Source organism: Triturus cristatus, chromosome 7 (assembly GCF_964204655.1).
Source record: "Triturus cristatus chromosome 7, aTriCri1.1, whole genome shotgun sequence".
Taxonomy (NCBI): domain Eukaryota; kingdom Metazoa; phylum Chordata; class Amphibia; order Caudata; family Salamandridae; genus Triturus; species Triturus cristatus.
In genome coordinates this window covers 1864105140-1864126726 of record NC_140590.1, presented here as the reverse complement: position 1 = coordinate 1864126726, position 21587 = coordinate 1864105140, and the positions used below count along the sequence as shown (strand labels likewise).

Sequence of the window (21587 nt, the reverse complement as noted above, 5' to 3'; positions counted from 1 at the left end):
ACCCCTGGTGCTGATGCTCCATCTACCCCGGGTTCTGATGCTCCCTCCACCCGAGTGCTGATGCTCCCTCCACCCCGGGTGCTGATGCCCCCTCCACCCCGAGTGCTGATGCTCCCTCCACCCAAAGTGCTGATGCTCCCTCCACCCCAGGTGCTGATGCTCCCTCCACCCCAGGTGCTGATGCTCCCTCCACCCGAGTGCTGATGCTCTCTCCACCCCAGGTGCTGATGCTCCCTCCACCCCGAGTGCTGATGCTCTCTCCACCCAAGGAGCTGATGCTCCCTCCACCTGTAATGCTAATGTGCCCTCCAACCAAGGTGCTGAAGTATCTTTCTTGTAAGGTACATTTGTTCACTCCTTAATCAGTGCTGATATGCTCTCCTACCAGGTGATGACATTCCCTCATACACAAGTGTGCTCTCCTCCCAGTGCTGATGTACCCTAAGTCCCAGGTGTGCTCTCTTCCCCAGGTGCTGATGTACCCACAGTCCCAGGTGTGCTCTACTCCCCCAGGTACTGATGTACCCTCAGTCCCAGGTGTGCTCTCCTCCCCAGCTGCTGATGAACCCTCAGTCCCAGGTGTGCTCTCCTCCATTGCTGATGTACCCTCAGTCCCAGGTGTGCTCTCATCCCAGGTGCTGTTGTACCCTCAGTCCCAGGTGTGTTCTCCTCCCCAGGTACTGATGTACCCTCAGTCCCAGGTGTGCTCTCCTCCCAGGTGCTGATGTTCCCTCAGTCCCAGGTATGCTCTCCTCCCCAGGTGCTGATGTACCCTCAGTCCCAGGGGTGCTTTCTTCCCCGGGTGCTGATGTACCCTCAGTCCCAGGTGTGCTCTCCTCCCCAGGTGCTGATGTATGCTCATCCCAGGTGTGCTCTACTCCCAGGTGCTGATGTATGCTCAGTCCTAGGTGTGCTCTCCTCCCTAGGTGCTGATGTACCCTCAGTCCCAGGTGTCCTCTCCTCCCCAGGTGCTGATGTATGCTCAATCCCAGGTGTGCTCCCTTCCCCTGGTGCTGATGTACCCTCAGTTCCAGGTGTGCTCTCCTTCCCAGGTGCTGTTGTACCCTCAGTCCCAGGTGTGTTCTCCTCCCCAGGTACTGATGTACCCTCAGTCCCAGGTGTGCTCTCCTCCCAGGTGCTGATGTTCTCTCAGTCCCAGGTATGCTCTCCTCCCCAGGTGCTGATGTACCCTCAGTCCCAGGGGTGCTCTCGTCCCCAGGTGCTGATGTACCCTGAGTGCCAGGTGTGCTCTCCTCCCCAGGTGCTGCTGTGCCTTCAGTCCCAGGTGTGCTCTCCTCCCCAGGTGCTGATGTACCCTCAGTCCCAGGTGTGCTCTCCTCCATAGGTGCTGATGTTCCCTCAGTCCCAGGTATGCTGTCCTCCCCAGGTGCTGATGTACCCTCAGTCCCAGGGGTGCTCTCGTCCCCAGGTGCTGATGTACCCTGAGTGCCAGGTGTGCTCTCCTCCCCAGGTGCTGCTGTGCCTTCAGTCCCAGGTGTGCTCTTCCCCTAGGTGCTTTTGTACCCTCAGTCCCAGGTGTGCTGTCCTCCCCAGGTGCTGATGTACCCTCAGTCCCAGCTGTGCTGTCCTCCCCAGGTGCAGATGTACCCTCAGTCCCAGGTGTGCTCTCCTCCCCAGGTGCTGATGTACTCAGTCCCAAGTGTGCTCTCCTTCTTAGGTGCTGATGTACCCTCAGTCCCAGGTGTGCTCTCCTCCCTATGTGCTGATGTACCCTCAGTCCCAGGTGTGCTATCTTCCCCAGGTGCTGCTGTATGCTCAGTCCCAGGTGTGCTCTCCTCCCAGGTGCTGATGTACCCTCAGTCCCAGGTGTGCTCTCCTCCCCAGGTGCTTATGTACCCACAGTCCCAGGTGTGCTCTCGTCCCCAGGTGCTGATGTACCCTCAGTCCCAGGTGTGCTCTCTTCCCCAGGTGCTGATGTACCCTCAGTCCCAGGTGTGCTCTCCTCCTCAGTTGCTTATGTACCCTCAGTCCCAGGTGTGTTCTCCTCCCAGGTGCTGTTGTACCCTCAGTCCCAGGTGTGCTCTCGTCCCCAGGGGCCAATGTACCCTCAGTCCCAGGTGTGCTCTCGTCCCCAGGTGCTGATGTACCCTCAGTCTCAGGTGTGCTCTCCTCCCCAGGTGCTGATGTACTCTCAGTCCCAGGTGCGCTCTCCCCCCCCCAGGTGCTGATGTACTCTCAGTCCCAGGTGTGCTCTACTCCCAGGTGCTGCTGCAACCTCAATCCCAGGTGTGCTCTCCTCCCCTAGGTGCTGATGTACCCTCAGTCCCAGGTATGCTCTCCTCCCCAGGTGCTGAAGTACTCTCAGTCCCAGGTGCGCTCCCCCCCCCAGGTGCTGATGTACCCTCAGTCCCAGGTGTGCTCTCCTCCCCAGATGCTGATGTACCCTCAGTCCCAGGTGTGCTCTCCTTCCCAGGTGCTGATGTACCCTCGGTCCCAGGTGTGCTCTCCTCCCCAGGTGCTGATGTATGCTCAGTCCCAGGTGTGCCCTCCTCCCCAGATGCTGTTGTACTCTCAGTCCCAGGTGTGTTCTCCTCCCGAGGGGCTGATGTACCCTCAGTCCCAGGTGTCCTCTCCTCCCCAGGTGCTGATTTACCCTCAGTCCCAGGTGTGCTCTCCTCCCTGGGTGCTGATGTACCCTCAGTCACAGGTGTGCCTTCCTCCCCAGGTGCTGATGCACCCTCAGTCCCAGGTGTGCTCTCCTCCCAACGTGCCGATGTACGCTCATTCCAAGGTGTGCTCTCCTACATACGTGCTGGTGTACCCTAAGTCCCAGGTGCGCTCTCCTCCCCAGGTGCTGTTGTACCCTCAGTCTCAGGTGTGCTCTCCTCCCGTAGGTGCTGATGTACCCTCAGTCCCAGGCCCTCCTCCCCAGATGCTGTTGTACTCTCAGTCCCAGGTGTGTTCTCCTCCCGAGGGGCTGATGTACCCTCAGTCCCAGGTGTGCTCTCCTTCCCAGGTGCTGATGTACCCTCAGTCCCAGGTGTGCCCTCCTCCCCAGGTGCTGATGTGCCCTCAGTCCCAGGTGTGCTCTCCTCCATAGGTGCTGATGTACCCTCAGTCCCAGGTGTGCTCTCGTCCCCAGGTGCTGATGTACCCTCAGTCCCAGGTGTGCCCTAGTCCCCAGGTGCTGATGTACCCTCAGTCCCAGGTGTGCCCTCATCCCCAGGTGCTGATGTACCCTCAGTCCCAGGTGTGCTCCCCTCCCCAGGTGCTGATGTACCCTCAGTCCCAGGTGTGCTCTCCTCCCTAGGTGCTGGTGTACCCTCAGTCCCAGGTGCGCTCTCCTCCCCAGGTGCTGTTGTACCCTCAGTCTCAGGTGTGCTCTCCTCCCGTAGGTGCTGATGTACCCTCAGTCCCAGGTGTGCCCTCCTCCCCAGATGCTGTTGTACTCTCAGTCCCAGGTGTGTTCTCCTCCCGAGGGGCTGATGTACCCTCAGTCCCAGGTGTGCTCTCCTTCCCAGGTGCTGATGTACCCTCAGTCCCAGGTGTGCCCTCCTCCCCAGGTGCTGATGTGCCCTCAGTCCCAGGTGTGCTCTCCTCCATAGGTGCTGATGTACCCTCAGTCCCAGGTGTGCTCTCGTCCCCAGGTGCTGATGTACCCTCAGTCCCAGGTGTGCCCTAGTCCCCAGGTGCTGATGTACCCTCAGTCCCAGGTGTGCCCTCATCCCCAGGTGCTGATGTACCCTCAGTCCCAGGTGTGCTCCCCTCCCCAGGTGCTGATGTACCCTCAGTCCCTGGTGTGCTCTCCTCCCTAGGTGCTTGTTAGAAATGGGATCTCTGGTTGGCTAGGGCTTGCGCCAAAGCCAGGCAGAAACCCCCACTCTAGTCAGGGCTGGGGAGTTACACGCCAAAGATAACCCCTGCTCACCCCCTTGGTAGCTTGGCACGAGCAGTCAGGCTTATCCCGGAGGCAATGTGTAAAGCGTTTTCGTGCGCACACACAGCAACAACACCCTAGGCCCACCACAAAGGAAACTCCACACAAGGTTATATATAAAAATAGCCTTTGTATTATAATAAACACATTAGATCATAATCACATAATATACACTGTGCCAACTGGCACTGGGCAGAATTTTACAAGGGACTATTTACACGGGACAGGGCCACATGGACCACTGTCAGAATCAGCACAAATCACCAATTGTACATGTAGAACATATACTAACTGTAACACAAATTATCACTGTAGAGCACAACCAGTTACTACTGGCGCAATAATGACCTCAGCGTCATCACAGTAGAATCAGGTATAAAACCTATCCGGCATCCATCACAGGGGCATAAACACATTATGCAATTTCTCATTAGTCTAACTCATTAGACCTAACCACCTAAGTATAACTACACTAGGGGTGTACATCACACATGGAGACATAGTCTCACTAGCAAGAACAACCTCATAACCAGAAAAGACCACATTTAGAGGTATAACACAGGGTGCGCAAAACATACTATACACAGTACATTTCCTAACACCATAAGCATTAACACAAGGTGCGCAAAACATACTACACACAGTACATTGCCTAACACCATAAGCATTAATATATGAATCACAATAACACCTCATTCACATTAGGGTCCAGGTTGCGCCAGAACCTAAACGTAGCAGCTGCCCACTTCTTGCTGGCCAGCTGGGGACAAGAACAGGGCCTAAACGCTGCAGCTGGCACTATGTGCTGCGCAGCTGGGGAAGTAAAATGAGGCATGGGCTCTCAAATGGTCCTTGACACAATATCAAAACGTTGGAGCCACCTAGGCTCTAAAACAACATGTCCCCCAGTACTGTGGAGCCACACGGGGCTCCTAAAATTACTCCGCGCCAAAAATGCTGTAGCCACCGGGGCTCTGAAAACAACTATGCCCCTTTGGAGACACACAGGCTCTGGAAATCCTTATGCTCACGTTGGAGCCACGGGGCTCTTAAAACAACTGCGGGGGTGTTTGGAGCCATCTGGCTCTGAGGAGCAATCTGACCATCACTCATCCCCTTGAGGAGGGTGGGGGCAACACGGAGAAAGGACACGGGCCCCTCTGGCCCCGTAAATAATTAGGCAACATGTTGGAGCGGCCGGGCTCTCGAAACAAATATGTCCCCCTCGTTGCAGCGGGCCGCAACTGCGGCGCCGCTGTGAAGGTCAGCTCCTCATGTGGGCACGGAAGGATGCTTACGGGCCCCTCTGGCCCTTTAACAAAATATGCTCACAATCGTAGGAGCGGCCCGCAACGGTGGGTCCGCTCATGACCAAAATAGGTGCCCGTCATGTAACCTGCCCAGCCCTCACTCACCGGGCCTCTGGGCGGGGACTCTGCTTCTCACCCGGTTACTCTGCGGCGGCCCGCTGGCTGCTCCGGACACCTCTTCACCTGGGCCCTCTCGGGGACCCGGGACTTCTACACATCAGCTGAACGCGGGGCTTCCCTTCGGTCACGGGAGCCCCGCTCAGCTTCTACCACTACTCACTCGCAGGGCTTCCCTCCTCCTTCGCGGAAGCCCCGCCCACTGGAAATAGAGCCTGGTTTCTCTTCCGGGTCGCGCTGGGCAGCGGCCCGGACAGATTCCTCTGGCGGCTCGGGCCGCGATTTCCTTTCCCAGCAATGTAACGCGGGGTGGGCACCCGCAAATCAAAATACACAGGAGCGGGGTGGCACCCGCAAATCAAAATACACAGGAGCGGGGTGGCACCCGCAATTTAAAGTAAAGATGAAGCGGGGTGGGAGCCCGCGAAAGCATGATCACTGAGCGGGGTGGGCTCCCGCTCGGCAGCCATCACGGGGAATCCCTCCGGTGGGGGATTCCCTCTAAAGGGATGGGCAGCGCCGCGCTGCATCGCCCGCGCTCCTCGGTAACCCACACAAGGTAGAGAAGCACAGAGCTCTCCTTAGCAGACACGAGCCAGGTGCCTTCCAAAATAAAGCAAAGCGCTCACAGGGCGCAAGGAGGCTGGACAAAGTCTTGAAAGCATCCCGGGGGCAATGTAGGGCCCAGGGGCCAGCACACAGGGCCCTCCAGCAGGGAGGCAGCCCCCATGGCGGTCCCTCCTGGGCCCCACCAGCAGCAAGCCCCCTCCTGTCAGGATCCACGCAAGAAGAAGCAACAAAGCGCCCACCAGGCGTTAGAAACAAAGGCCTTGAAGTCCATCAGGCATCCAGGGGCAGGTCAGGGCCCAGGGAGGCAAGCCTTCCCCTGGGCCCCAGCAGCAGCACGCCCCTGGTAGATTCAAGTCAGAACAAGAACATTTTACATGGGGTCACAGCCCCTTTTTATACACAGGTTTCCTTTGTCTCAAGGTGCAGGGAAGGGGCGAACCAGTTGCAACTGGTTCCTGAGCACTTTGTTTTGCTCAGCCCCTCTCCCTATTCACAGAACAGGCCAGGGTCATCAGTCGCACCACAGGGGGCGGAGCCAGCATTGTGTGGGGAAAGCCCAGCCCTATTCAGGTCCCAGGTGTACTCCTCCCACTCATCAACATGCAGATCTCTCCACCCACCACCGGGGCAGACCCATCCTGACTCCTGGAGACAGACACGCCAGCCAATCACAAAGCCAGACAGTCACTGCACATTTATGCCAGTGTCTAGAAGTGGCACTTCTACACTAGCCACAGTAACGCCGCACACATCATCGCGCAGCATTTAATCTCACAAGTTCGCACATACCAAACTCGACACTGCACTCCTCTCACATCAGGACTTGACACGGTCACTCAGATCCCCCATGCATTCCTATGGGAGGGCAGGTCAGTCTCACTACAACATACACAGAGCGCACGCGCTTTCCACTGGGACACAGTGTGAAAGCGCCTAGAGGCCTAAAACCACTAGTACAACACAGGAAAAAGGCTAGGATAATGCAAAAAGTTCTAAGGGTGAGCTTGCCAGAAGGGCCAAGTCCAACAGTGCTGATGTACGCTCAGTCCCAGGTGTTCTCTCCTCCCCAGGTGGTGATGTACTCTCAGTCCCAGGTGTGCTCTGCTCCCCAGGTGCTGATGTACGCTCAGTCCCAGGTGTGCTCTCCTCCCCAGGTGCTGATGTACGCTCAGTCCCAGGTGTGCTCTCCTCCCCAGGTGCTGATGTACGCTCAGTCCTAGGTGTGCTCTCTTCTCAGGTGCTGATGTACCCTCAGTCCCAGGTGTGCTCTCCTCCCCAGGTGCTGATGTACCCTCAGTCCCAGGTGTGCTCTGCTCCCCAGGCGCTGATGTACTCTCAGTCCCAGGTGTGCTCTGCTCCCAGGTGCTGATGTAGTCTCAGTCCCAGGTGTGCTCTCCTCCCCGGGTGCTGATGTACCCTCAGTCCCAGGTGTGCTCTCCTCCCCAGGTGCTGATGTATGCTCAGTCCCAGGTGTGCTCTACTCCCAGGTGCTGATGTATGCTCAGTCCTAGGTGTGCTCTCCTCCCTAGGTGCTGATGTACCCTCAGTCCCTGGTGTGCTCTCCTCCCTAGGTGCTGATGTACTCTCAGTCCCAGGTGTGCTCTCCTCCCTAGGTGCTGATGTACTCTCAGTCCCAGGTGTGCTCTCCTCCCCGGGTGCTGATGTACGCTCAGTCCCAGGTGTGCTCTACTCCCAGGTGCTGATGTACCCTAAGTCCCAGGTGTGCTCTCGTCACAAGGTACTGATGTACCCTCAGTCCCAGGTGTGCTCTCCTCCCAGTGCTGATATACCCTAAGTCCCAGGTGTGCTCTCATCCCAGTGCTGATGTACCCTAAGTCCCAGGTGAGCTCTCCTCCCAGATCCTGATGTACCCTAAGTCCCAGGTGTGCTCTCCTCCCAGTGCTGATGTACCCTAAGTCCGAGGTGTGCTCTCCTCCCAGGTGCTGATGTACGCTCAGCCCTAGGTGTGCTCTGCTCCCAGGTGCTGATGTACCCTCAGTCCCAGGTGTGCTCTCCTCCCCAGTTGCTGATGTACCCTCAGTCCCAGGTGTGCTCTCCTCCCAGATCCTGATGTACCCTAAGTCCCACGTGTGCTCTCCTCCCAGTACTGATGTACCCTAAGTCCCAGGTGTGCTCTCCTCCCCAGGTGCTGATGTACGCTCAGTCCCAGGTGTGCTCTCCTCCCTGGGTGCTGATGTACGCTCAGTCCCAGGTGTGCTCTCCTCCATAGGCGCTGTTGTGCCCAACATTTGAAATGCTGATGAGCCCTTCCACCATGGTGTGGATTACCCTATCTCCCCAGGCACCGATTTGCCCCAATCACATGGTTCATAGGCCCCCTTCCCTCCATATCTTGATGATCCCTCCTCTCAAGGTGCTGAGTGGCCCTCTAACACAGGTGCAGAGGTGTCCGACCCCAGGTGTTTCGGTGCCCTTTTTCTCAGTGCCAGCATACATTCTGTCATGGGCGCTTATGTGCCTCCCTATTGTAGACGCTAATAGGTCCTCCATCCCAAGAAGGGTTGTGCCCTATACATGCGTTGATGATGATGAGCCCTCCAACTAAGGTGCTGATGAGTCCATCTCCCCAGGAGCTTCTCTGCCTTTCAACTCATGTGATGATGTGCCCGAAACTCTTGTCCTGGTATGTCTTCCATTCAAGATGGAGGTAAAAGCCTCAGCAAAAGATAGCTCATTGGGTTAAGAGTCTGTAGTAGATACATATCCAGGTGTTCTGTAGTTCACAAGTTTGAGTCCTGTTTAACCCATAGCTGTTATCGTGTGTCAATCAGTGATGCCCAGGTGTCAACGGGGGAGCTGTACCTCACACAAATCTATGCAAAGAGGAGATTAACCCAAAAGGCTGTCAAAGTAGCTGCTCTAGCATTTTACCAGGCCAGAGTTCCTACTAACAAGTGTGAGCAACAAACTAAAGGATTCATTTGAAACCTAAGCCCCTCAAGCCTTAGTTGCAAGACAGCGTGGAACTAACTATGGCTCGTACCTCTGATGCTCTGAGCCAACTGGAAGCTACCTTGTAGACACACTGGAGGCAGTTCGAGAAGGTCTTGCAAACGATATTGGAAACTGAAACACCATTAGAAGCCAAGATTGATACACTTTCCCTGGATTGCTTAGGGCTGACCACTGGATATTATTTGACAGGGTAGATAAGAGCGAGTCATCCCTGACTGTCCTCGAAACCCTGGGCGTAGTTTGAGTAGTAACGCTACGCGTAGCTATGCGAAGTGCACTTTGCACTACGCACGCTACGCGTAGCTAAGCGAACTGTGTACTGCGGGAGAAAAAGTGCTGTTCGCACTGTTTGCACAGTGCCGGATGCTTGTCCACATTGTGCAATCATTGCAAACGGCATCTTGCACAGTGCAAGCGGTCGTTTTCTGCCGCTCAAGTAGATTTGTACTCGAGCGGCAGCTCTCTCAACGCGGAGCATACGCGACCACTCGCAATGAGAAGCCTGACCTCCCCCGTTGAGAATCTCGCCGGGAGGTTTATTTTCCACGCTCGCAATCGGCAACTTGATGTTGCTGATTGCGAATGAGGAAAAAGTCTCGCCGGGATGTTGATTTTGCTCACTCGTGGTTGCCAACTTGACGTTGAGGACCGCGGGCAAGCAAAAAATGCCTACTACGCATTTTTGCACTTTGCTATGTGCGACTTGTGTAGTGCGTAGTAGCACAAACTACGCACGCTCTGCGAGCGTAGCGTAGTACTACGCCCAGGGTTAGTCCTGAGGCCAGCAGTGCAGGAGCTGTAAAATTAACTGAAATCCCCGAACGTAGAGGTGGCTTCTCTGCATCGCAGGGCGGAGGATACCGAGGACGCTCCAGGCGCAATAACATTTGTCTCCTTGGATTTCCAGAACAATCGGAATGTCTCCTCACAGAGCTTTTTGCCGAAAAATGGCTGTTGGAAACAGTGTTGACCAATAAGGTGCCTATATTTTTCTCAGTGGAAAGAGCGCACCGAATACCTGCCAGGCCGCCTTCCCCGAGTGCATCACCTCAACCCATTATAACCTGAATCCTTAATTTCAGAGACAGAGACTTGATATTTCAACGGTTCAGAAGGAAGGGTCCCTGGAGGTACTAGGGCACTACTGTAACAGCACACCCAGACTTTACAGCGGAGGTGCAATGCCAACGGGGATCATATGCCAAAGTTAAGCAACGTGTCTGAGAACAGAACTATCGCTACGCCCTCTTGTTTCCGGCAAATCTTCTTGTAGTGGATGGAAAAATGACGCCTGGAGATGCTTGGACAAGGCTGCATGCCAAGGGCATGGCTCAATTCTCTTTGGAGAATCCCGATACCGAGAAGTGGCTGATGCCCTGGACGCAGGGGCGCAAATCCATGGGATTCAGGTCCACAGAGGGTCAGGCAGCAGAGGGGGCGAGCTAAGACACTACAGGAGGCCTCACAACACATCGTAAATCCTTTTGCTGCAAACTGATGGCCTTTAGGAGACGGAATACGATTCCGGCGGTGCTGGGACATAGTCGGTGTATAGTCAACAAGGCGCGAAACTTACATCGTGATCCGCGTTGCTGACACATTGAGACCCTTTGCACTAAAGAGTCCTGTCATATATGGAATCGTGCATTGTGGAGATGTTTGGGCACTTCCAAATAAGCTGTTGTGATTTTGATCGGTTTGTTGATATCAGAGCCATCCCGGGCATTAGCTGTGGGGATTGGTACTTCCTCTCACCTCCAAGAGACTTCCAATTGGAAACTTTTCACCTAGTTTATGGTTTTCTTATTGTTTGGTCTGTGTTTTGGGGTGTTTGCTGGGGGACGTCGGTGTCACCTGACATGGGGGGAATGTTTTGCACAGTTATGAATATAACTTTATGTTGATTTATGTGGGTGGAGAATGCTTTGAAGGGTGGGGTGGCGGCAATACTCATATGAGGTGCACCTTGAACATTTCATTCACCGCCTGGCGTATACACTGTCAATGCACTCCATGGGTACACGCACTCATAACATCACCCACAGTACAATGTGGTGACCTGGAATGTGCAAGGCAGGGCGACCCCTACCAAGCGCTACCAAATTCATGCATATCTCAAGCGTTGCCCACACACATCGCCATGCTGCAAGAGACTCATCTAAGGTCCACACAACTCCAGAAAGTGTGGCCAAAATGGCGGGGCAGGTATATTACACTTCTTGTTTGCCATTAGCCAGTGGTGCTGGTGTCCACAGTCCCTGGGGTACCATATGTGGTGGTGCGTCATGATCTAGATGCTGGAGGTAGGTATGTGGTATTAGAGGGACAACTGGATGGTTCCCCCTGACACTTGTAGGGGTTTACTCCCCCAACTCTAATCAATCAGAATTCTTTGAAATACTCTCTCCTGCACTCTTGGGGGGTCCAGCGTGACCGTGCACATTTCGGGTGGAGATTTGAACTGTGCACCTGACGTGGTCTGGGACCGCTCAGTTCCGCATTCTGCGTGGTACAACAGGAGCTCGAGCGTCGTGACACCTCCGTATGTGGCTGATACAACAGCGCCTTTACGATCTCTGGCGATTGTGTCATCCAATGGACCAGGAGTATTCTTATTACTCACCAGCTCACGATCTTCATACCAGGATCGACTTGATCTTCGGGACTGATCAACTAGGTCCGCTGCTCTACAGATTTGAATCATTGGATCATTGCCCACTGCAAAGAGTGCTGCCGTGGGGGACAGAATGATCACAAGTGCCTACTTGGTGCCTCCAGCTAGGGGCACTGCTGGACCCTCTGTTCCGGTAGGGACTTTCTACTTGTATTGCATAATACTGTGAATTTAATAAGGAATCCACTCCTTTGCGTGTGACTGAGTGGGAAGCACATAAAGTAGTGGTGCAGGACTTTTGTTTGGCAGCAGCTGGGGAGTCAAAAGGAACTAGCATCAACCGGGAGAACTGCCCCCTTTAGAGAGGGCGACGGCTGTGGGGGAAGTCGGGGTGAATAGAGTCCAACTCATTCACAGGCAACACAGGGAGGCTGATGTGCACTTAAGCAAACATGATTCTAGGCGGATGTTGGCCATGTTACATGCAGAGGGCGACCGCTCAGGCAAGCTACTGGCGTGGCAAGCTAGGGAAGATCAACAGCGTACTCCGATTGAAGCGATCAGACGGGATGATGGCTCCATGGCCTCCACACAATTTGAAATTAACGATGCCTTTAGTGATTATTTTTGTGCACTGTAAGGAACAATTGAGGCCCCGGGCCCTAGACAGTTGGATGGCTTTCTGGAGGGCCTCCCCTGCCTCGTTTGTCCCCGCTACAGAGGGCCAAATTAGAAGAACCCATGAACATGAAAGACATTAAAATGGCCATAGCCCAATATCCCGGAACAAGACCCCAGGTGCGGATGGCCTCCCTGTTGAATATTATGCAACATTCTCCACTCATCTTACCCAACCTCTCTTAGAGGTGTTTAATGAAGCGAAACTCATGGCCAACTTCTGGATTCCCAACCCGAGGCGCTAATAGTAGTTCTCCCCGAACCACGGCGAGATCCTCTTGATATGCACTCCTATCGCCCGTTGTCCCTGCTCAATCTGGACTGCAGTGGATCCTGGGTAAGATCCTAGTGAACAGACTGATCCAGATGGATAAATGTACGATCTCTAGGTGTAATCGGGATTTGTACCTAGACGCAGCACTTCCTTCAAAATGTGGAGTTATCCATGATACACCCCTGGAGGCTTGTGACAGGGTGTCAGTGTTTCTAGATATTGAGAAACCTTCGATACCCTTAACTCCTAAAATGTATGGGATTTGGACCACGTTCCTTCGGTGGATCTACACATTATACTCGAGACCAACGGCTAAAGTGAGAACGGGTCAGGTAATACCAGACATTTCCCTGATCCTAAGGGGCACTGGGCAGGGGTGTCCGCTGTCGCCACTGCTTTTTGCAGTGTCCATGGAACCACACACATGTCGCCTGCACCTGTAGGCACGTCAATGAGGCATCCGGTAATTAGATATCCGTCTCATGGTATTGCTTTATGCGGATGATGCCCTGGTTTGGTAGGATAATGCCCGAGAATTCCTCCCGCGATTGATGGGTCTGTTGGATGAATTTGGGACTGTTTTTGGCCTTGCGGTGAACTGGCCTAAATCCTGTTTGTTTCCTCTCGCCTGACTACTGAAACCCAACGAGCCGCTTCTATGGAGTGTCGACACAAATGGTGCTATGTGACCTTCAAGTATTTGGGCATCCCAATATAACATACGGATAGGGCCCTCAAAGAGGGCAATGTAGATAGAGCATTACGATCTATACGTCAATCTCTCCTCTTCTGGTGTTCATTGCCCTTTTTTTACGAAGTTTTTATATAGCGCGAACTTGACCCGAAGGTATTGGGTATCAGAGCGCGTTACATAGCACCAGTTGCGTTACATGAGTACACATTTATTTTTTTGTTAGGCACGGGGAGATTCAGTGATTTGCCCAGAATCACAGAATGTTCCGCGTCATTGCCGAGACTCGAACCCGGTTCCCAGATTCGAGGTCGACCGCCCTAGCCGTTAGGCAAACTCCTCTCCCCTTATCTCCACTAGGCCAAGTAGCGCTGCCCAAGATGTTAATACTCCCCAGATTGATATATTTCTTTACCACTCTGCCAGCAGTCAACCCTAAACAGTTCTTTCGTGAATCGAACGGTCTTGAATGGGAACTGATGTAGGGGATGGCATGCTTTGGATATAGAACAATGTCCTCTATCAGAGGGTGGTCTGGGTGCCCCTAATTTTGAACTATATCACGCCACAGCGCAACTGCAACGGCTGCTGTACTGGCTTTATGGGGCCAGAGTGCTGAGCAGAACTGCAGTTCCAGCACAGTTGGGTACAACAGGTTTATACACTTGACTGAGTGATAGCACCTGTCCACCACAAAGGGGTTCTAGTATGATGAACACGGGGCACATATGCTGGTATAGATTTGTACACGAGAGTACTGCCGTTATACCCTACTCTCCCTTGATCACCCTGGATCAGTAACCAGGTATGCACGCGAAGGTCGGACCGCCATGATGAGAGGATGGAATCGTAATTTTGGGAGATCTCTTTCATGAAGGGGCGCTGAAGTTTTATGCCGAAGATATGGACACTTACAGTTTAGGTACAGGCCACTTCCGGACATATAATGCTATAGAACTACCTGGGGAGCCGGTGACAAGGAACTGCCACACTCGCCTATCCTGCATACCCTCATCACGTACAGTGGGCAGCGCCATAATATCTCAGTGTTGTATATAACACGGTCCACTGCTAAAAGAACAATTAATGGACAGAATGCAGAAAAATGTCATGCATTCACCCCAGTACAGAGAGCTGGGCCTAAATCCATCGTTTTTTGCTTACCATGCCTTTCCAGTGTGGACCCAGCCATATGCAAATCAGTCTTAACCCTGCGGCCATTGGAAACAGTCCAGCCCGAACTGCCAGGCCAGGTCCTCCTTGGACTGGAAACAAGCATCCTAGGACCGGTTTGGGGGTTCCACCCCTCATCAGCCAGGATAGCTTGACTCCAGTGGCATGGAGAGCACGGGACTCCTCTTGACTGGGGGTGAATGTTTGGATTTGTTCTGCATTCCATCCATCTACTGTGTGTCTTTTGCTTTCTCGCCCTAAGTAGAACGCCCCTAAGAGGTGCCAGAGTAGAGTCTGGGATGCCGTAGAGTATGGCATTTCTGCCATCCAGATGCAAGAGTCCAAGGGCTTGAACAGCATGTTCTGAAGTTGCTTTCTGCAAGAATCGACATGACATTCTTTAAAAGTGTGAGCTAGTACCAGGCCATCTTTGTTTTTTGGCAATGTGTTCCTTGAGGGAGGGGATGGCGTCCAGGGTGAATCCAAATAATTTGGCATTTGGCGAGAGTTAGTGTTCGAAACCACCAAGGTTCATGTCACTCACCCAGGTTAGTCCTGTATCTTGTTTGTTGTTCTTGGTGAATAAAATTAATTCTGTCTTAGTCTGAGCTTTAGGTAGGTTCCAGACACCCATGCCTGAATGATGTGCAAGCAATGTTTGAGGTGTTGGATGTCTGAAGGAGACAAGAATTTCAAGTTAAGTTGTGTATCATTGGCATATGGTGATTCTTGATGCTGTTATCTGTAGAGTCCCAGTCAGGTCTGTGTAAAGGATGAAAATAACAGGAGACAGTATGGAACCATTGGGGACTCCACGTGTAATTGGGATCTTTGGTGACCTGGAAGTGCCCTTATGAATAAACTGGTGCTAATTGGATAATGTGTTCCTCTCCAGGAAGAAATTGTCACCTAAACTAGCTATGCTGCTGAGCATGACCTCACGTAAGGGGGTCTCCGATGTGAGGGTTCTGTACATTCAGGTCGAATGTTCACTCAGGACAGAGTAACCTTTACAATCGCCAGGAGGACAAAAAGCAATACCAGATCAAGATCCTACCCAGCTTTTCAAGACAAACCTGAACTATGCGTGGCCAGATGACTTAAAGCACACAAGAACGTAACAGCAGAAATACAACTTCCCGGGGCCTGATGGGAGGTAACCAGGGCTTGTCAAGTAAAGTGGAGACTCATAATGGGCTGAAGCAGGGGTGCCTCGTAGCCTCCTCCTTCTCTCTCTTTATATTAATGATTTGCAGAGCAGGGCGGGCCCTGTAAAGGGGACTCCCTGAAACTAGGAACAGTGAAACTGAGCTGTTTGCTCTATGCGGACGCCGCCGTTCTGTTAGATCTAACTCCCATTGGACTGCAAAGACGACTTGATGAGCTAGCATTCTACTCAGATGATCAGTTTTTACAAATAAATACCTCAAAAAGTAAAATTATGTTTTTTTTAGATATAGGGGATGTTGTAGAGTCAGGAAAAATATGCACTGGTTTTTGGGGAAAGACAAACTTGTAGTAAAGTTGTATCCGTATTTAGGAAGAATTTGTACAAGCAAGTGTTCTAGTAGTGACCCCTTTGACCAGTGCAGAAATGAGGCAATATCCCAGGCCACTGCAATCGGCGGACTCCACAAACATTGTGCCAAAGACACTTTGCACATGTCTTATCAGTCAGTTTCCATAATTAAAATTCCGCCCATGCTGAGTTACGCCTGTGAATCAATGATTATTCAGAGAAAGTAGAGGGGCGCATTTGGCGACAAATGTGCAGCCTCAATAGCAGTGATCCGGCTTGAACTCAGGCTACTTACGTGTCCGCTATGGCTGCGTGCTTAAGATGGAGCAATGCACTGCTGAATATTGTTGAGAACCCCTTACGGGTAGTATTGCGTGAGGAAATATTTGCCTCCCTGAAGGAGAAAAGTGTTCTCTCCAGGAACTATGAGAAAGCTGCAAATGTATTTGAAATAGAGTACAGAGGTATGTGCCCTCTTCCTGGACAAGTTTTGAAAATACAAATTAATAAAAGAATTTACGAAGTTTCTCCTAAAAGAGATATTGAATTGTGTTCTGTGCATTCCAGCAATTACCTAATAGCAGGGAGTAGTTTGTCTCTACCGCCCCAAACTTATGTTGTATGGAATCTTACCCCATGGAGTGTGCAGAACCATCTTTCTGCTAGGGTTGAATCTGCTTCCCTTACGGGAGGGTATACCTAGGCAGGCTAGACTTTGTCACCTATGTGGAAACTGGGTGCAGGATCTAAATCAAGTTTTATTTGTCTGTCCCCTACAACAACTCGCACAATGTCAGTTTTAGTGTTTTTAAAATACAACATTGCTACAGCTGAGGAGGCCCAAAATTGTCTTTTGCCCCCTGAATCAGTATGTTTAAAATGTTTTGCTTTTTTAAGCAATTTTTAAATATATTCTAGAGAAGAATTACTGAGATGTGATCAGTAGTAGGCTGCATAGGGCTCTTTTTGGGTTACATCTCATGCATATTAAAAGCAGAATTTTAGGGTCCTCGTCATTATACAGCTGAAGTTCTTACTGTATTCAATGGTATGACATGATCTGTACTGACTAAGTCAGGATGGCAATCCAGAGGATTTGTGCAGTGGGTCCTGTAGTCGCACTCCTGTACTTTCAACACTCTGTATGCTGCTATGAATTTTGTCCCGTACAATGGAATACGTATATTCTTAGGCTTTTTGTATGTCATTTGCATAAGATGTACTTAGGGTAAAACTTGTTTTTTTACCGCATTTAAATTCGTTTAAAGGATTTGCAAAATTGTTATCATACTTGAGCACCGGTGCTTTTGATATCTCTTATGCTGCTATGAAGTGAGTACTGTACAGTAAATTTGTTATCTTGTACAATGAAACTTAGAATCGATAAATCTTTTTGTAAAATAAGCCCTTGATGAATATTTTTTTTAGGCTTTTTGCAGTACATTGTCGAAGCCGTCAAGGAACTTAATGGTACAACTCGATTTCCACTGACCTAGTTAGCTCTGTATTTTAAAGGACCTATGAAATCGGTTTTGCATCCTCAATCCTGCTTATTTTGCCCTCTGTATGCAACTATGAATTCTGTATTGTTTTGTGAAATCTATATTCTGTGAGGTCTTTTAGCTTGTTACTCAGTTCTGGATGATTAGGTATATTGGAGTTTTTCGTGTACATTTTTATGTGGAACTCTTTTGAGCTCCAACTCATAATAAATAATTTGAATTGAATTGAATATTGCACTCTTGGCAACTCCACTCTACACCACTACACTGTATGGTATTTCACCAGACCACACTACATTGCACTCCACTCCAGTCTACATCACTCCACTCTGTGCTACTCCACTAGTATGCTACTCTACTGTATGCTTTCCACTTTCTGCCACTCCAAGGTATGTCACTACACTCCACTATATTCCACTATGTGCTACTCCACTGCATGACACTCCACTCTATGCAATACCACTGTATGCTACTCCACTGTACGCTACTCTTCTCTTCACCATTCCAATGTATGAAACTGCACTCTGCCACTACATTCTATGCTAATGCTAATCCAGTGGACAAATGCATTTGTCACCCCAAGTGGGACTAATATGCCCAGACGTGGGTCCTGTGCTCACTGAGCCACTTGATTCAAGCTAGTCTGGTTGACGAGGGGTGATGCACGGAAAACCGGTCCCAGGATGCTTGTTTACGGTCGAGGGAGGACGTGCCTTGGCAGTTCGGGCTGGACTGTTCCAGTGAGGGGCAGGGTCAAGACTGATTTGCATATGGCTGGGTCCAAACTGGGGTGGCGTGGTGACCAAGAAAACGATGGATAAAACCCAGATCTTTGTGACTGGGAGTGAATGTTTGCATTGTTCAGCATTCCGTCCATCATTTGTTCCTTTTGCTATAATCCAGTGGACACCATTCCACTATACACCACTCACTGCATTGTATTCCACTCTACTGCACTCCACTGTACCCCATTCCAGTTTACGCCACTGCACTGCACCCCACTTTACTGTTTGCTGAAACATTCTACACTCTTCCACTGTATGCCACTACACTCTACTCCTCTCAAATCTATTCCAATGTATGTCAGTACACTGTACGTCACTCCATTCTGTGCTATTAGACTGTATGTAACTCCAACCTACGGCACTCTATTGTCTGGTATTCCACTCTGCCCCACTCCACTGCATACCACTTCAGTCTACTCCTCTCCACTATGCACCACTCCACTGTACACTACTCTATGCTATTCCATTATACACTATTCTACTCTATAGCACCCCACTCTATGCTACAACACCGTACACTCTTCTACTATATGCAACTCCACTCTACGCCACTCCTGTGTATGCCACTCCACTCAACACCACTTCATTGTGCACTATTCCAATAGATGCCACTCCACTATATGCTATTACACTTTACCCCACTCCGTTGTACCCCTCTCCAGTCCATGCCACTGTGCTGTACGCCACTCCAAGGTATGCTACTGCACTCTATTCCACTGCATGCCACTACACTGTACTCCACTCTATGCTATTCCACTATACTACACTCCAATCTACCCAACCTCACTACCCTTTTACACTGTACACAACTCCACTGTACATCACTCCACTGTATGGTATTGCACTCTACCTCACTCCACTATAAACCAGTGCAGTCTATGTCACTCCACTATAGACCACTCCACTGTACACTACTCCATTATATGATATTCTATTGTATTCCGCTCCACTTTACAGTATTGTCACTCTATGCCACTGCACTCTATGCCATGCCACTCTATCTATGCTATTACAGTGTATGGAACGTCACTCCACTCCACTGTATAGAATTCCACTCTGCACTATATGACAAGCCACTGTACGCTACTCCACTGTTAGCCACTCCACTGTACACTACTCCACTATATGCTATTCAACTGTGCACCATTCCACTCTACACCACTACACTGAAAGGCAATTCCACTATACGTGAATACACTGTATGCCACTCCAACGAACGCCACTTCACTTTACGCTTTTCCACTCCCCACTATTCCATTCTACGCCACTCCACTATATGCCACTCCACTCCAAGCTATTACAGTGTGCACAACTTCACTCTACACCACTACACTGTAAGGCAATTCCACTGTATACAAATACACTGTACGCCACTCCAACGTATGCCACTCCACTTTACGTTTCTCCACTCTATACTATTCTACTCTACGCCACTCCACTATATGCCACTCCACTCCAAGCTATTAGTGTACAAAACTTCACTCAACACCACTCTACTTTATAGTATTACCCTCTACCCACTCTACTGTACGCCACTCCAGTCTACTCCACTCCACTAAACGTCTCTCAATTGCACCCAACTCTACTATATGTTATTCCAAGGTACACCACTCTACTGTACGCCACTACACCAAAATCTATTGCACTATATGCCACTACACTCTACAATGCTCCACCTTATGCTCTTCCAGTGTATTCCTCTTCATTGTAATCTATCACACTCTACGCCACTCCAGTGTATGCAACTCCACTGTACGCCATTCTATTTCACGCTATTCCATAGCATGTCATTCCTATGTACACTATTCCACTCTACCCCACTCCACTGCATGCCACTGACTGTACTTTACTCCACTGTCCTCCACTCTACGCTATTGCACTCTGTGACGTTGCATTCTGCGTCACTCAACTCTACACTATTACACTGTCCGCAACTACACTCTACACCACGCCACTGTTATTCAGCTCGACTGAACTCCACTGTATGCCACTCCACTCTACGCCACTGTGCTATATGTCGTTTTACTTTACGCTACTCTGTGGTATTCCACTCTATGCCACTCCATTGAACACTACTACAGTGAACGTTATTCCAGTGTATGTGACTACACTCTACAACACTCCACTGTACTCTATTCCATTGTATTCCACTCCACTGTATGCTACTCCACTCTGTGCCATTACAGTGTATTCCATTTCACCCTATGGCTCTCCGTTCTATGCCTTTCCATTGGATGCCACTCAACTGTATGTTATTCGACTCCATCCCACTCCACTGTATGCCACTGTAGTGTACTCCACTCCACTGTACCCTTTGTACTCCACTCTGCTATTCCACTCTATGCCACACCACTCCACCCAACTCAACTCCACACCACTCAATCAACTCCGCTCTATGACACTCTACTTTATAATGGCTATCTACACCCCTCCATTGTACCACACAATACTCCACTCTATTGCACTCCACTGTACAACACTTGAATCCACTCTATGCAAGTGGACACCACTCTAATTTACTCTATGCCACTATAAAAACTCTATTATACTCTACCACACTCTCCACAACTATTTCTATGTCACTCCACCCCACTTTGCTCCACTCAACACTATCACATACTACTCCACTCTACTCTATTGCACTCCAGTCTCTCTAATGCACTGTGTGCGGCTCCACTGTACTCCACTGTATGACACTTTCCAACAGTGTAACAAATGACAGTCCACTACATTGTTCGCCACACCACTCTACTTTATGACACTTTACCTCACTCTATGCTACGACAGCCCACTTTACTCCACGTCACTCCATAACATAACAATATCTCTATGACACTTTAATCCAGTTGATCCTGCGTTACTTCAATCGACTCCACTTTACTATACTCCACTATACTATACTTTACCACACTCTACGCCACTGTTCAATGCTCCTCGCTACACCACTCAACTCTATCACACTCTCCTTCACTGTTTTCAACTCTAATCTAAACTCTAATCTAGAAAACTCTACTACACTCTATGCTGCTCTATAACACTGAACTACACTCCATCCACATAAACTTTACTTTCTATACTCAACTCTATACCACAATACTCAACTGCACAACACTCTACTCCAATCTACAAAACTATCCAACACCTTATGACACATCCCTTCACTGTACTGTACAGCACACCACTCCAATTTATGACAATTTACTCAACTGCACACTAAACCACTGAAGTGTTATGGATTAGCCACTCTACTGAATAATTCCCCACTCCCCTCTATCACACTTTACTTCACTGTACACTATCCCACTCTACTCCACTTCACTGTATTCCTCTCCTCAATACTCTATGACACCGTGTGCTGTACGACACAGTCCTCTACTGTAATCCACTACCCTCCACAAAACAACACTCCGCAACACTGGACTCTACAATTTGAAACACATTTTTACAAAAAATGTTAATAAATCTTTGAAATCTAAAAAG

The 21587-nt window shown here is 50.5% G+C and overlaps 1 protein-coding gene across 1 annotated transcript in view; it reads right to left on the bottom strand.

Annotated features, from left to right (window-relative positions):
* LOC146813521 (butyrophilin subfamily 2 member A2-like) overlaps positions 1-21587 on the bottom strand; it is a 51571-nt gene that overhangs the window by 1076 nt on the left and 28908 nt on the right. The window lies entirely within an intron of this gene.